Source organism: Pezoporus flaviventris, unplaced genomic scaffold (assembly GCF_033815535.1).
Source record: "Pezoporus flaviventris isolate CSIRO_AGI_PZ_B2104156 unplaced genomic scaffold, CSIRO_AGI_Pfla_v1 ptg000031l, whole genome shotgun sequence".
In the NCBI taxonomy this organism is placed as follows: Eukaryota; Metazoa; Chordata; class Aves; order Psittaciformes; family Psittacidae; genus Pezoporus; species Pezoporus flaviventris.
The window spans coordinates 54,854,035-54,869,941 of NW_026892579.1; the positions used below are offsets into that span (position 1 = coordinate 54,854,035).

The window sequence follows — 15,907 nt, forward strand, 5'->3', positions numbered from 1 at the left end:
TCAATTTTGTTGTTTTTCTAGTTAAACCACTGAAAATTCCATCATGTGAATGAGAATTCAGAAACTGAAATGAAAGATTATGCAAGCAAACTGTCTTCTTCTCCACAGGACTCAGTAATTGGTGCTGGTCCCCTATCAGAAGAGTTCATGTGAAGACTGTCCATGGAAGGTCGATGCTGGTGTTTGCTGAGGCTCTAGGATTCTGATGGTTTGCTGTTTAATTAACTGAAGAGTCCAGTTTTTCCCATGAACCATCTTTCACCTCGGGAAGACAGAGGTAAGGTTGTAGGTCTCTCTTTCTTCTTTCCTCTGCCACAAAATGTTTAAACTTGTCATGGAGGTGGTTTTTTACTGGAGCACCTCTTCATGCGGAATTAATTATTGAGACTGCTGAAAGCGCAAGTCACTGTTTTTCTCTGTCCTTGGCATTCTTTGGGTTGTTTTTGTATGAGATGTGCAGTCAGTCTGCATTGCATATGTAGCTACAAGAGTTGTTTTAAAAGCTCATAAAGATGAAATTGTTGCCTGAATCAACTGCTCTTTCCCAATATGTTTTGCAAAACTGAATAGTTAATTGCTGCAGTGGCAGAATGGTATGCAAGGGATTTGTGTTAAAGAATAATACGTGGTTTTGGTAAGTCAGTGTTATGCTGTAAGCTGGCTCATGGTGTTGATCAGCTGAATTGAGTCCATAACTAGAGAATTTTAAAAGTCATGAACTTAGGAAATCAAAATATTTTATGGTAAGGGCTACTACAATTTCCAGAGCAAGAAGTGTGTACTCAGCATCCTGGTAGCTCTTACTAGCTGATGCATGTAACAACTTGAACACTTCTGTGGTTTGACCACAGCCAGCAATATCTGAAAGGAAGATTCTTGTAATGGAGTGGTAACTCAGGAAGACAGTAGAATATATTTAGAAATGAATAAAATAGTAAAACAGGGAGCATCTGGGTGATGTGTTTGCTGCAGCTACTGCACGGCTGCAAGATTTGCAGCCTCTCTCCATCAGGACCAGTAGTACTTCTTGATGTGGACCGTGAGGACACAGGAGAGGGGAGGACCTGTACCCCTGCTAATTCCACTGGAAAACCAACTTGAAGCTGACATGCCATAATTACATGTACAGCTGGTTTGGTCTGATGGAATTTTATATGGCTTGTATCACAATTCCCTGTGTGAGATTGCTGGTGTTGCAAGAAACTTGTGTGTCGGAACTGGTTTTGGCTACAGTGCAATGGAAAATAGGATATTTCCCTCTGAATTGAGGGTCATTTCCTTCTATGATGCTCTTCAGTTTGGTGTAAATACTGGTCCCATTAAGATACTGGTGCTGTATATCCTCCATAGGCTGCTTTGGCCACTGGGTTGTGTCCTTCAGTTGACTGCTTCCCTGAATTGTGGTGGGAAGATTGCTGTGGTGGCTTGGAGATGTCAGTGACCCTGTTCTACATGTCTTCTCCTCATCTGTTTGGTGGGCAGAGGGTAGATAATCGGCACCTAAGATGGTGGTAGCTAGAGAGCCACCCCCCCCTTCCCCATGCCCTGATCTGTTTGTCTAGTGTTTGCCCTGTGTTTTTGGGCAAGGCTCTTTGCTCTCTGCCTTGGTATCTTTCATTTCTAGCCCAAATGATGGCAGTAATTGGGCATGGTTGTAAAATTTGGAAATAATATCACTTCTGCGTTGCTGTGTGCTGTCCTGAGTGTTAGCTTGGAGTTGTACAGGCAGAGAGGAGCTGGGGGGGCTGCCTGTCAGTAGTAAGAAACCAGGAGAGCCCCAGTCCAGTTCTGGGAGTGCTGCTCAGAGTTAATTATTAAACTGCGCTTTGCTTTATAAATGGGATTCAGGGTTTTTCACTGCAAAAAGATCACCTTTCCCCCTGGATATAACAGCTACACTTTGATTGGAAGCGGGTAAGCCATATCACATGCAAACAAAATTATCTTAGCTCCTGCAAATCTTAAAATGTCTTCAGTTTTTTCTCTGACCAGCTTCAGCTTCTGAAGAGGTGATCTTGCAGGGTGGCAGTGGTTTCTCCCTGCTGCTGACCTTCTGCTTTCCAGGTGGGATGAATACCTGCCCAGGTTGGAGTTTGCAGACCCAGGGTCTTGGGCTGGAGCATGCAGCAGGCTGGGCTATACACAGCATTTCTTCTTTATTTAGTTCTTTCCCCATGTCCTCTCCAAACAATCAGTACAAATCCTGAACCCAGCACTGGCCAGGCTTTACATGAGACATCTCTTAATGTCAGGCAGCTTGATGGATGCAAGCAAAGGGTTAAATTCTTAACTATGAAATTGGATATCGTTGTGAGGAGGAAGAGTGAGTTCTAGATTAATTTCAAGGGTGAGGTGCCTCCTTGGCTGTTCTGGATTTCCCCTAATTTAGGGGACTGATGGGCTGAAGTTGTGTAGGGGAAGCTGGGGGGAGCCCTGCCTTCATCCCACCTGGCACCTAGCAGCATTTCCTTATTTTTTTCCCCACCTGCCTTATCAAATTTCATTCTTTCCTCCAGCAAATGGACTTTTTGGCTTGGCATGTAATTCAGTTGCTGTGATTGAGTTCCCATCCCCTTTATCCTGTGATGGGGCTTTGAGATGAAAAAATGTAAATGCAACTGCTGAGACGCTCCCTCCCCCACCCTAGCCCTAGGTCTTTGTTGAGCTGAAACTCCCTTTTTATGCCTTAATGATTATATTCCTTCCACTTTAAATACATTTCCTGCTGTTAACGGTGTTTTCAAGTGTTGCAACACTTTATAAATGGTATCTCGTGAGATGTATTTACCACAGGTGAGTTTCCTTGAAGTGGTAACCTCTGCCTTGCCGTTCCCTTTTCCCAGGGGCTGCTGGCGGCTTAGGAAGGACACAGTTGATGGGCTTGGCAGTCACCGTACTTCTAAATCATTCCACCTCTTTTGTTAGTTTTAGAGAGGGATGTGGTTTCAGCCATGTGTTTGAAATGGAGTCCTGCTGATCAAGACAAAGATGCACACAGCACTTTTGGGGACTTATGAAGAAGAAATCCTAGACTTGTTGTGCCATGTATGAATTAAAGTCATTGGGGCACTCCTGAAGCCTTGCTTTTAAAAAGTAAAGAGCACAGAGAAACCAGGAACCCCCACCATGCCCACTGAAAAAGGCTCTCTAGGTTGCCTGGTTTAGAGTGGACAGGACAGCTGCCATGGACCACATGCAGGGAGATTTCTGAAGCTTCAGCTGCTTTGCAGAGGACACCCACCAGCAATATCACAACTTCAAGTCAGGCATCTTGTAATTCTGCTGGCCAGCCTGCAGCCACAAGAGCAGGAGATGTGTTTCTCTTTTTAGGTTGCCAAATACAAACACTGAGGAATTGAGTCTTTATGGCTTTTGGGAGTTTGTTTTTGGTTGGGTGTTTTTTTTTTTAGATGAAAAGTTAGAATAAGCATGTGGAGGCCTGTGTTTCTTTCCATATTCATCACGAAGATGTTAGAGCCAGCCATCAGGAGCAAAACAAGTCTCTATTACAAGCATTCACCCTGTTGAAGGTGTTCAAGTCTCCCCTGTTTTGTTTTCATTTGGTGGTTTGATTCTGCTGCAGTCCTTGTTTGTGTGATGTTGAAATACCTATTTCTGTTAGATGTTTATATGTTGTGGCACCTGCGCAGTGCTAAAAACAAGGTTTCAAGCATATTTTGAGAAGAAAACAGTCGATGGGATTTCAGATGTCTGCTGGTGACTCTGGCTTTTCTGTGTAAAATTAAGGAAGAACTGTTGTGATAGGGGAGCTGGTTGTAGTTTCACATCTGAGAGCTCTTTATGTTCCTTTTTTCCAAAAATACCATTAAATGCTCTTGTTTCCATATGTAAGTCCTATAGTTGGACAGTTAGATTGTGAGCCTTGTTTATACAGGAAGTATCTGAGACACATGCTTCTTCCATTGTGTAGAACTTCTGGTGCTTATCTCCTTCAAAAAATTAAAGTGTCTAAGTAAAGATTTGCTCATCTTCCATTAAATGTTGCTTTGATTTGATCTATTTTGGCTACTTTGGTTTAATACCCAGATAGCAGTTTTGCTTATCTTTTGGAACAAACCATCTATTTGCCTCACTCGTCCTAGAAATTTCAAGAAAATGCACCTTTTCTTTAGGCTTTCACATTTCTATGCAAATCCAGCCCAATTATTTGACTGTGATCACACACCAGCTGCAGAAAAGCTGACCGGGTCTGAGATCATAGAATCCTAGAATCCCAGGTTGGAAGGAACCTCAAGGATCATCTTGTCCAGCCTTTCTAGACAAAGCATGACCTAGACTAGGTTGTTGAGCATCCTGTCAAGCCAAATCTTAACAGTGTCCAACACTGTGGAGTCACCACTTCCCTGGGGAGATTATTCCAGTGACTGATTGTTCTCATGGTGAAAAATTTTCCTCTTGCATCCAACCAGAATCTCTCCTGGAGCAACTTGCGCCCATCACCCCATGTCTTTTCCATGTGACTCCTTGTAAAAAGGGAGTCTCTGTTTTCTTTCTATCCACCCTTTAAATACTGGAACATGGGGTTAAGGTCTCCCCTGAGCCTTCTCTTCTCCAGGCTGAACAAGCCCAGCTCTCAGCCAGCCCAGTGCTTGGATCATCTTTGTGGCCCTTCTCTGACCCCTCTCCAGCCCATCCACATCTTTTTTGTACAGCAGACTGACTGGTCTGTAGTTCCCTGGGTCATCCATTTTCCCCTTCTTGAAAATGGGGGTTATATTTCCCTTTTTCCAGTCATCGGGAACTTCACCTGACTGCCATGATTTTTCAAATATGATGGCCAGTGGCTGAGCAACTTCATTTGCCAGCTCCTTCAGGACCCATGGATGGATTTCATCAGGTCCCATGGACTTGTGCACGTTCAGGTTTTTAAGATGGTCTCGAACCAGATCCTCTCCTACAGTGGGCCCAAGGTCTTCATTCTCACAGTCCCCGCATCTGCCTTCCAGGACTTGGGTGGTTTGGTCAGAGCCTTTGCCAGTGAAGACCGAGGCAAAGAATTCATTCAGAACCTCAGCCTTCTCCAAATCCTGTGTAGCCAGTTCTCCTGAGAGCTTCCTGAGGGGGCCTCCGTTCTCCCTAGTCTGTTTTTGATTTGCTACGTACCTGTAGAATCCCTTCCTGTTATCCTTAATACCCCTAGCCAAGTTTAATTCTAACTGGGCCTTGGCTTTCCTAACCTGGTCCCTAGCTTCCTGGACAACATCCCTGTACTCTTCCCAGGCCGCCTGTCCTTGCTTCCACTTTTTATAAGCCTCTTTTTTCATTTGAATTTTCCTCAGCAGCAACTTATCCATTCAAGGAGGTCTCCTGGCCCTCCTGCTGCACTTCCTTCTAGTTGGGATGCATTGCTCCTGAGCTTGTAGCAGGTGATCCTTGAATATTAACCAAGAGTCTTGGGCCCCCCTGCCCTCTAGGGCTATATCCCATGGAACCTTACTAAGCAGGTTCCTAAAGAGGCCGAAGTCTGCTGTCTTGAAGTCCAGGGCAGTGAGCTTGCTGCACGCTCTTCTCACTGTCCTGAGGATCTTGAACTCGACCATCTCATGATCACTGCATCCAAGGCTGCCCTGGAGCGTCACATTTCCAACGAGCCCTTCCCTGTTGGTGAGCACGAGGTCAAGCATGGCACCTCTCCTTGTTGGCTCCTCTATTACTTGCAGAAGGAAGTTGTCCTCTACGCAATCGAGGAACCTCCTGGATCGCTTGTGCCGGGCTGTACCGTCCTTCCAACAGATGTCAGGGTGGTTGAAGTCACCCATGAGAACAAGGGCCTGCGAGCGTGAGGCTTTTCCTATCTGTCTATAGAGTGCTTCATCCACATGTTCTTCTTGCTCAGGCAGTCTGTAACAGATCCCCACAGTAATGTCTCCCATCGCTGTTTTCCCCTTAACCCTGACCCACTGACCCACAAACTCTCTGTTAACTGATCACCTCTCCCCATACAGAGTTCCATACTCTCCAGCCTATCCCAAACATAAAGGGCAACTCCCGCTCCCCGCCTGCCAGGCCTGTCCTTTCTAAAGAGCCTGTAACCTTCCATTCCAACACTCCAGTCATAGGAGCCATCCCACCATGTTTCTGTGGTACCAATGATATAATAGGCATCATTCCCCCATAGACATGCACACATCTCTAATTCCTCTTGTTTGTTCCCCATGCTACGGGCGTTTGTATAGAGGCATCTGAGCCGAGCTCTAAATGAAGCCGGCTCATTGGCTGGAGCGGCTGGAATGTATCTACATTGCTCTGAGCATTTATTATAGGTGCTGGCAACTGACTGGGCGTGTTGGAACGGAATGATGCCCCCCTCCCCCAACACATCTAGTTTAAAGCCTCCTTGACCAGTCTGGCAAGCCTCCTACCAAAACTGCTCTTCCCCTTCTTTATCAGACCAGCTCCACCACCCCCCACTAGACCTGGCCTACAAACTTGGGTCCAGTGTTCAAGGCACCCAAACCCCTGACTATGACACCACCCTTTTAACCATTTATTAACCTGGCCAATCCTCCTAGCTTTTTTTAGGTCCTCCACTGTATGCTGGAGAATTGATGAAAAGACTACCTGAGCTCCAGAGCCCCATACCACCTCCCCCAGGGCTCTGTAGTCCTTCTTTATGTTCCCCAGGCTACTGCTATCTATATCCCTAGCACCCACATGTATCACTAGATACTAGGTAATAGCCCGTGAGACTTACTAGAGCAGGCAGCCTCTCTGCCACATCCCTGATCCGTGCCCGTGGTAGGCAACACACCTCCCTTGAGACGGGGTCTGGCCGGCAGATGAGTGCTTCTGTCCCTTTCAGTGTAGAGTCCCCTGCTACTACAACCCGTCACTTCTTCCTGGCAGCACCAGTAGAGTGCCTCCTTCTTTCCTTCATGAGCTAGAGGGGACGCTTGAGGCCCCTGCACAGTTTGGGCCAGGAGCAAGCATTCCTGCTTCCTCTCAGCTTCCCTGACATCTCGCAGTCTGTTGACAGCATCCCGCAGCTCAGCCCCTGCTGCAGGAGGACCCGCACCAGGGAGCACCGAGTGCAGCCCCGCCCATTGGGCACCCTCCCCTCACCAGACCAGTGCAGGCACTCTCCTCTCTGCACCCCGAGCTCTGCACTGCAGCCTCCCCTCTCATCGGCTCTGTCTGGGTGCCTACGCTGCCACCGCCGAGGCAGCCAGAGCAGAGCTCCCAGACCGGGCCCTGGTCACAGGGCGAGTGCTCACCGTCCCGCACAAACTGCCTCGCTGCGCTCCCTGGGGCAGGTTTTTACCCAGTCAGCGCTGGTGCCGCTGCTCCAGGCTCCGTCCCCTGTGAGTCCCTGCTCTCGTCAGCTGAGCTGCCGGCTCTGGGCAGGTCCTGTGAAGGGCTTGAGGCTCCCTCGGTGGCTCTCGCCGCTCTGAGTTGAGGCTCCTGGACGCTGATCTCCCCCCCGCTCCGGTGTTGAAGGCGTCCTCTCTCGAGCTGCTCACCTCAGCAGCTGAGTCCAAATTGAGACCAAAACTGCAAACAGTGTTCCAGGTGTGGCCTGACACGCGCTGAGTACAGTGGGATAATGACATATTTATTTCTGCTGGTGATGCCTATGCTGGTGTAACCCAATGTAATCGTCCCTCCACCATTGGTCACAACCTACACGGCAAAGATAGTGGCTTCCATGAGTTCATCCAGCAGCGCAGTCGAGTCCTCCAGGCTGGGCTGAGCCCTCTCCAGCAGCGCTTCAACCCAAGCTTCTTGTGCTGAAGCAAGTGAGAAGTGCTCACGTGAACAATTTGGCTGCCAAGTGTGGGATTCTCCACAGACAACCTGGGAATGGGGGCATCTTAATCTGCCACAGCCACTTCTGCAGTGATCATTTTAACATTGCCTTTAGTTTACAACATTAATGTGGGTTATACCCATTAACTCATGTCTGTGGCAGTTTGTTGAACAGTGGAAGTTTAATTCATGTTTTCTCCAGCCCCACCATGTCGGTAGTTCTTGCTCTGCTGAGGAGATGTGGTAGAAATGTGTTTGTATCTTGTCTGAGCAGGATTGTAATCAGCATCCAACGGGACGGTAAACGATCCCTGATGTGTTAATGGCTTTTTAGTCTGCTGGGTTCTTTGCTGTCCTCGAGGAATTTCTATTTCCTGGGCCACAAAGATGGTGTATTGTTTAATTGAAAACCTCACTCAAGTGAGTCTGTCAGTTTTTGGGACTTAATGATTTGGTGTTCTATACCTAATGTAATATTTGCTGTAGAAGCCCTTCCTGTGGATGTAAGTGAATAAATCGGTGCCTGTTTACTTTCTTCTATTGTTTTAGCTATTTTGGTGCCTCTTTGTCAGTTTGTATTAGCTACTGCTCTGACCTTCTCAAGAGTACCTCTTTGGTGTCAGGCTTGCCATTGGCTATCAGCTCTCTGGAGGTGAAACACTGGCAATTGCTTATTCTCCCTGCAAGCCATGGCTGTGGTCGCTGCCTCTGTAAGCCAGAGAAGTATGAGAAATTCTGCCTTTTTTTTTTTTTTGTTCATAGAAGATGATCTAGAGGTTACCAGGATTGGAGTCAGAGAATCACAGAATACTTTAGGTCAGGAGGAACCTTTAAAACTCATCCAGTTCCAACCCCACTGCCATGAGCAGGGACACCTTCCACTAGACCAGGTTGCTCAGAGCCCTGTCCAGCCTGACCTTGATCACTTCCAGGAATGTGTGGAGCAATCACAGCTTCTCTGGGTGACCTGTTCCAGTGTCTCTCCACTCTCATAGTAAAAAATATCTTTTTTTATGTCCAGTCTAAACCTACCCTCCTTCAATCTAAAGCCTTGGGCAGACCTGCTCTTCACAGCAGCTTCTGGGAAAACCATAACACAGCGTGATATCTGAAAAGGAGGCCCTTTGATTTTCTAAAACCAACAAATAAACCTGCTCAGAACTGCCTTTTTGTTTGTTTCCCTACTTTTAATCTTGTCTTTGAAAGAGGAAGATTTTAAATGGCTTAAACCCTTAGTAAGAATCATTTTTGCTTTTGGTTAGGGAAGGCTTTTTTATATTCCAGTTATCACTAAAACCATTTTTTTTAGAGCTGGTGGGAATTGTGTAACCACTTGTCAATAACTCAGGAGAGTGGTAAGATCTGTTTCTGTTAAACTTGCAAGAGATAAACATGAAACCCCAAAGCTAGCACTTGGCTGACAAGAAATGAGAAGAATTTTTCTGGTGGTTTTCTACTCCTGTGCTAAGTTGTTGTGAATACCTTTCAATGGTGCCAGGGAGGTTTTGCTAATTACATGGCTCTGCTTCTCACAAAGAGAACTATCGCTATGCGGTTCCTGTGGTTTGAAAATTAAGGTATATGTGTTAAAACACATGCACACATTACTGCTGCCATCAGGAAAGGACAAAATTTAAAGTATTTCCTGGCAGTTCTGCCCAAATATTGGTTTAAATTATTTACTATTAAGTCAGTGTTGTGAGCTAGAGACAGCAGCGTCATTTGCAATAGTAGAAATACAGGCAAATAATTTTCATTACAAGAAAGTTTTAGAAGCACAACAGCCATGAAATCCTCATGATTTGGAATGCAAATCTTAATTTTGCTCATCCTTGATCAGCATTCCGCTGTGGCATCCTGTCCTCATCTTCCCTGACATGCCAGCATCTCAAGACACCTCAAATGATGCTTAAAACTTCAGAGTACGTTGCTGGTAAGAATTATCAACTCCGGGTGAAATTCAGCATCTGCGGAGAAATTTTCTGTGTCGCCCTATGTCCCACTGGAGTAGGAGGGAGAGGGTGCAGAGAGGCTCTGCCTAGGTATGTGGCAGCAAGGTAGCTAATACATGTGAACTAAAGTGTCTCTCTGGGTGAAAAGCTAAGTGATGTTTTCCCATAAAATGAGATTTTTTCACCCTGTATTTCATATATTTATAACATTTCCTTTCCTCCTTGAATTTACTTACCTCCTGGAGTTGCAAGTTAGGAAAGAGGTTAGCTGCTGCAAAGAGGATGAGGCAGTAGGAATATATAGGCCTAAATATGCAGGAGTATATAGCAAACTCCTCATAGATGCTTTTTTTCTTTTATTTTCATAAAGACCTTAGACTCCCCTTGCAGATTTCAGTGAAGCCTCATGAGGTTGATAAAGCCTCAGCTTTAATGTTCTTTCCCTCCCCACCCATGCTTCCACCACCTTGTTATCCCAGAGTTTCTTTATACAATGAAAGGCATACATTTGTTTAATGGAGCTGTCACCAATCCCAGCTACAGATGAACTGCAGAATGTATATTAAAATATATTTGGTGAAGTTAAAATGAAATTCAAAGGAAAATTGCCCCGTTGCTTGTTACAGTTCGTATCAAAATGTCACCTGGGAGAAAGCATATTCCTTTTAGAAGCGTGAATGGGTTGTTAAGAAGGGACCAATTTTATCTGTAGGGAAATTCTCTACTGTCTTAAGCCCAAGTGTGAAGAGGGAAAGGCAAACTAATTAGCCAATTTTAATAACAAAGTAACGGAATATCAGATGGATGGTATGTCTTTTAGCACTGGATTTATACAGCTGAGTGGTTTCTGCATATCTCTGAATGTGTAGCAAATGAAGGGAAAATCTTTTATTAAGATATTGGAATAAAATTCTGATGTAAGCAGCCTTAAATTTATTGCAGCCAGAATAGTAAATAGTCCAGAGAGTTGAAAGTAAGTGAAACTGCATACTTGAAGTGGAAAGTTTAATGAAAAATACTCAACAAACATTCCTGAATAAAGGCAGTAAAAATCTGAATGGGCAATTCAAACCCCATAATTGCACAAATGAAAGAACAGCAAAGGAAATGGATGTTCTTGTACAAGGGAAGGTCATCCCAGATCTTGACAAACATGAAAACAGAACCCAGTGGTGTTACTGACAGCTTCATATACGAGAGTTGTAAGCTGTAGAATTCTGCTCAGTGGAGGTGGAACAAGGGCGATTCAGATGGATCCAAGGAAAAACTTCTAAACCGTGAGGAGATGCCCCAGAGCTAACCCAGAGAAGGTTGGACCAGAGATGTCCCAAGACTCAACTTCAGTTTTCCTACTCTTGGCAGTTGGTGAACAACAAAAATGGAAGTTTACTAAAATTTGTAAGAAGTCCAGTCCAGGTCCATGAATGACTGTTGTCACAGAATCACAGAATAGTTTGGAAGAGACCTTAAAGGTGTCTAGTTCCAGCTCCCCTGAGGAATGCTACTCCTCACTGATCTCCTCTTGGACATTGAGCCATTTACCACAACTCTTTGAGTGCAGCCATCCAGCCAGTTCCTTTAACTGGGTGGTCCATCTGTTGAATCTGTGCTTTTCCAGTTTAGAGACAAGGATATTGTGCAGTACGGTGTCAAATGCCTTGCACAGGTCCAGGTAGATGATGTCAGTTGCTCTTGCCTTATCCACTAACACTGTCATTCTGCCATAGAAGGCCACTGAATCTGTCAGGCATGATTTGCCCTTACCTAAGGCAGGGAGAAACTCCTTAGGGCGCACTTCGGAAACAAATAAAGGTATTGCTAGTGGTCATGTACATGGTCAGCAGTTGAATTTAATGACATTAATTTCTAGTAGAAATCCCTTCGTCTATACCATACTACATGGGAGCAAGCAGCTTTACTGTGCCTTTTTCATCTGGCAGCCACTTTTAAGCTCTTTAGAAATTGAAGGCCATTTAAAGTTGATTGTGTTGCAGCTTGTGCCTTGCATGGCACTGAGTGAAGCTCTGCTCACACATCTGCAGTGTAAAATGCTCATTAGGGTTTTCATGCGTCTTTATAACTTCAGAGCATTAATATTTCTCCCTGCTTTGATCCCTGCAGCAGAGAGGGAAGCGAAGCTGCCGAATGTTGCTGACTCTCAGCTCACTCGAATGGGAGACTCCTCCAAATTTCTTACATTTGTTGTCTCCTCACATTCTGCAGTCTCGTCTTTAATCCCTCTCTCCTGTGTCTTTAATTCATGAAAGTAAGTAATTAGAAACCCAAGCACATGTCAGAGTGATGATACACAGATACAGCTGCAGTGTTTTTTCCTTAAATATAATAGTATAATGTCACAAATGAGCTCCCTTTGCTCTATATTTCTCTGGACTCCATCTATCTTTAGAGGGAAAATACAGCTGCACAGCAGTCTCCTGACTGAGGTAAAAATGGGAGGAAGCTTTTCCACTTTGTGTAAGTGTATTATTTATGAATATCCCTTGAAGAATGGCATTGCTGCGTGACACAATGGTAATCCTATCTCATCCTCATTTCTCCAGCAGATGAAAATACTTCATTACAATTAGATGTTGTTTGCTTGTTGTTTCCTGCAAGGGTCTGCAGTTAACCTGAAGACCTTTTCCACCCTGCTGTTATTAATGTGAGTGTTGATAGTGAAGTATTTCATCAGTCATTTACTGTACACTGTGTCTGGGCTTGGGATGCTGCAGTGGTCTTTGGAACTGATGGAATAATAATGGGTGAATGACAGAGTAGAAGCAATCTAGCAACTCTTTACATGTTAAATATGAAGGACAGATAAATTTTACAGCTGTTAGCAATGATTGGAGCATTTGCAGACAAGTGGGTAAGTCATTAAAAAAAATAAAATCACTCATACACCACTTACCCATCTATTGTCAACACCATGACTGTACATGGGGTAAATAATTTCAGTAAGTACTGAAATCTTATTAAAATTTTTAATTAACTCATCAGCAGACTAATAAATATTTCATGACAGCTAACTAAATGTCTGCTCACTGTGTAAGAATGGCATCCTCCTTGACAGGAGACCTGGTGAGAGCCATTTGTCTTGCTTATGAGTGTTGCAGGTGGTTGCAGTGAACTTTCCGTTGGGAGGAGATGTCCACCCCTGATGTGTTCTCATTTGAAAGCTGTGTTTTTAAAGAGAAGAACAAAAATTAAAAGTGTTAATAACAACCTCATTCTTCATTATTTCTAAGAGTAATTTAGGGAAGGAAAAGACTTGATTGTCTTGACACGAGCATAATGTGGGTGAGACTTGTCAATTAAATTATCTGTTCACTCCATGATATTTGGTTTTGGTGGTGCAGCTTTTCTCAAGAATAGTTCCCTCCTTCTGTTTGTAAGAGGTATATGACTTCATGAAACACATCAGATGCTCATAAGAGATCTTTTTTGTGTGCCTGTATTGCCACACTCTCCATCAGAGGATGGGTGTCACCTCCCAGGTTGACTGCTTTGCTGAGGCGGCTGTTGTGTCCTTCTCTGGCATCTTCAACACCATCCTGTAGCTCTAGGAGAGGAATAGCCTCTTTTCTTAAAAGCCCTCAAGGTCAAGCATTTTTGATATTAATACAATTACTGTGATTCATCTGTGATTACGCAGGTGTCACATAGTTGCCATCTCCTAAAAGCAGCATCCCCAGCCTCAGCCTTCCCAGCACTGCAGTAGCTGTACCGCAGCTGAGGCTTTTCATTGCTTTGTTTTCACAGGCTTTAATTAGGGAGGGGAAAATCAAGCTGTTACTTATATCACAGTGTGATGGCATGGGTATAAAATAAGCTGGATCCTTGCACCACTCTGAACTTCACGCTGGAGTGCTGGAGCTGTCTTCTTTGCCTGTATTGTTTGTGCAGCTGCAGGAATTGCACACACATCTGTTTTGCGGTCCTGAAACTTAGCCCCATGCACATTCACAGATCATTGTGAACTGGCAAATTTTTCCCTCTCTCTTAATGGTTTCATAAATGCCAGTTACTTTTTTTTTTGGTTGTTCTTACACTGGGTTTCATCTTCCCTTTTCAAACAAAACGTTGCTGGCAGCTTCAGCGTGTTGCTGCAGAAATGTTTTTGCAACGCTGAATTTACAGTTGCACAGAGAATGTGTTTGTTATGTGCACAAGTTTTGTTACGTAAACTGGCCTTCAGTTCTAACAATTTGTGCTGATAGATACTTGACCTTATACCAAATTCCAGGGATTTATAGGCAGGTAGGTTCCCCACACCCTCCTTTATTTCCCAGATGATGTTTTCTTTAAAAGACTGGGTCTTCTGCTTGTGTTTTCTTGTACTTTTGGGAACTGTTGAATTCATTCCTGATCTAGTGGCCAAAGCAAGAAGTTATTTCTCTAGAGCATTTTTGCACTGATGAATTTTGGGGGAGAATTCAACAGAAGTGACACTGGGTTACTTATGGCTCGCAGCCCTTTGTCACCTCAGTGGGATCTTTCAAAGGATGTCCTATTTTTCAAACACATTATATGGAGCAGCCCAGCCGTTCTGCTGTATTTTCTCAGGCAGTTGCCTATTGTAGAAACAGCTTTAAAGAGTGTTGAGTATCATCTATAAAGGATTTTAATGTGGTTGCTTCTCGACAGTGCTTCATGAAATGGCTTGAGCATTTCTTGCCCTCCATTTTAACAGACTAGATACTTGTGGTTCTCTTCCACTATTAATATCTGTGATTTAATAATGTCGGTTTGGACTTATTTCTTCAGTGCTTTCCTCCTGAAACTCTCCAAGGGCTGTGCATTTTAATTAGTTTGGCCTCACATTCCCTCCATGAGGGAGCTGGACTCCCCTGATCCCCTCCTGGTTTCCCCCTTTCCTCCATGCATTTGTCTATGTGCACTTGTGCTCCTACTGTTTACAACAGACATTCATTTTAACTTGATTTGAGGCACGTTTACACCTATTTCCATGCTGTGAGCTTGCTCTTTTTCCCCATTTAAATATATCTGATCACCAGTCTGATTTTTTTTTTTTTAATGCACACACTGTATTTAGGGCAAGGGATGCATAATTTTCCAGCAGTTCCTTGAAATAAGGTATGGTTTGTGATGCTGCCCCGTCCCATTTCTTTGGGCTTAATTACAAATCTTTCTATTTATTTTTTTTCCCAAGTATATTTTTAATGCCTTAACCCTTATTCTGCTAGGTTTTATTAATGCTTTTGGGGATTTTTTTGCAAACCTAAGGATGAGCAGCTGGGGAGGCAGGTTGCATCTGTGCCTGCAGCACTTGTGCTTGCAGAGGATGCGGGTCTGGTCCTGCTGCCTGGCACTGGTCAAAGCAGGTGCAAAACACTGTTGATTTAGCTTTAGCTACGCTTAACTCTAGCTTTAGCTTTAGCTTAGCGAGGGGGCTCTGTACTTCAGCCTGCGGCAATTCTGTCAAGTCAGTCGTTCACATGCACGTGAAACAAAATGGCTCGTGGTGTTTCCATACAGCTTGGAGGTGATGCGAAGGAAAGGCGGTATGAAACAAAGCTCTGTCTCATTTTTCTCTGCAAATCAACATGGTTTTGGGGAGTATTTCCCAGCGGGTCCTCCTGAACTTTTGCAAGCTTCTTAAGGCAGCTCTGCCTTTGTTGAAGAGCTCCTGAGCTCTCTGCAGCCTGCTTCAAGGAGAAACCCTAAAGGAGAACGTAAGTAGAAATTATATAACGAAGCAGCAGATCAGTCTTGCTGCAGTAAAGCAAAAAAAAAAGGGAGAAATTGTGTATTAGATAAATGTATTGCTAAAAGGCTGCCTGAGCACATTTGCTGGGTACTTTCTCTCCCTAGGGAGCAGGTGCAAAATGGTATAAGCTTTTCCTTCAAAACCAGAAAGTGGTGTTTAGATGTATACATGGTTTTGGGTCTGGGTTTGGAGCTGACTCTAGGGGCAGGTCTCTAAGGAAAATGAATGAAATCTGAAAGACCTGTAAAATCCTTATGTACCTGAAATGCATTGTTTGGTGAATCTATCCAGATGGAAATGCAGTGCACTGGATGAATCAAGAAGGGGATAAACAGTCAAGAAAATGTGAGACATTTCTATATTTGCGTGAAGAGAATAATATTTGGAAAACCTGTTCATGAAGTGGGGTCTGTTGGCGTGCATCACTGAAACTACATTAAATCCAGGTTGTTAATTA

General features: G+C 44.3%; 1 protein-coding gene across 8 annotated transcripts in view; it reads left to right on the forward strand.

The window, feature by feature from the left end:
- The first annotated feature begins 132 nt into the window (after positions 1-132).
- NCOA1 (nuclear receptor coactivator 1) overlaps positions 133-15,907 on the forward strand; it is a 132,299-nt gene continuing 116,524 nt past the window's right edge. For 7 of the 8 annotated variants that reach the window (XM_061461096.1, XM_061461099.1, XM_061461102.1 and 4 more), the window contains exon 1: positions 133-277. The gene's annotated coding sequence lies outside the window, so the exon portion shown is untranslated. Of the gene's footprint in view, positions 278-899; positions 907-15,907 lie in introns of those variants that run through there. The other variant, XM_061461098.1, reaches the window with a different exon arrangement.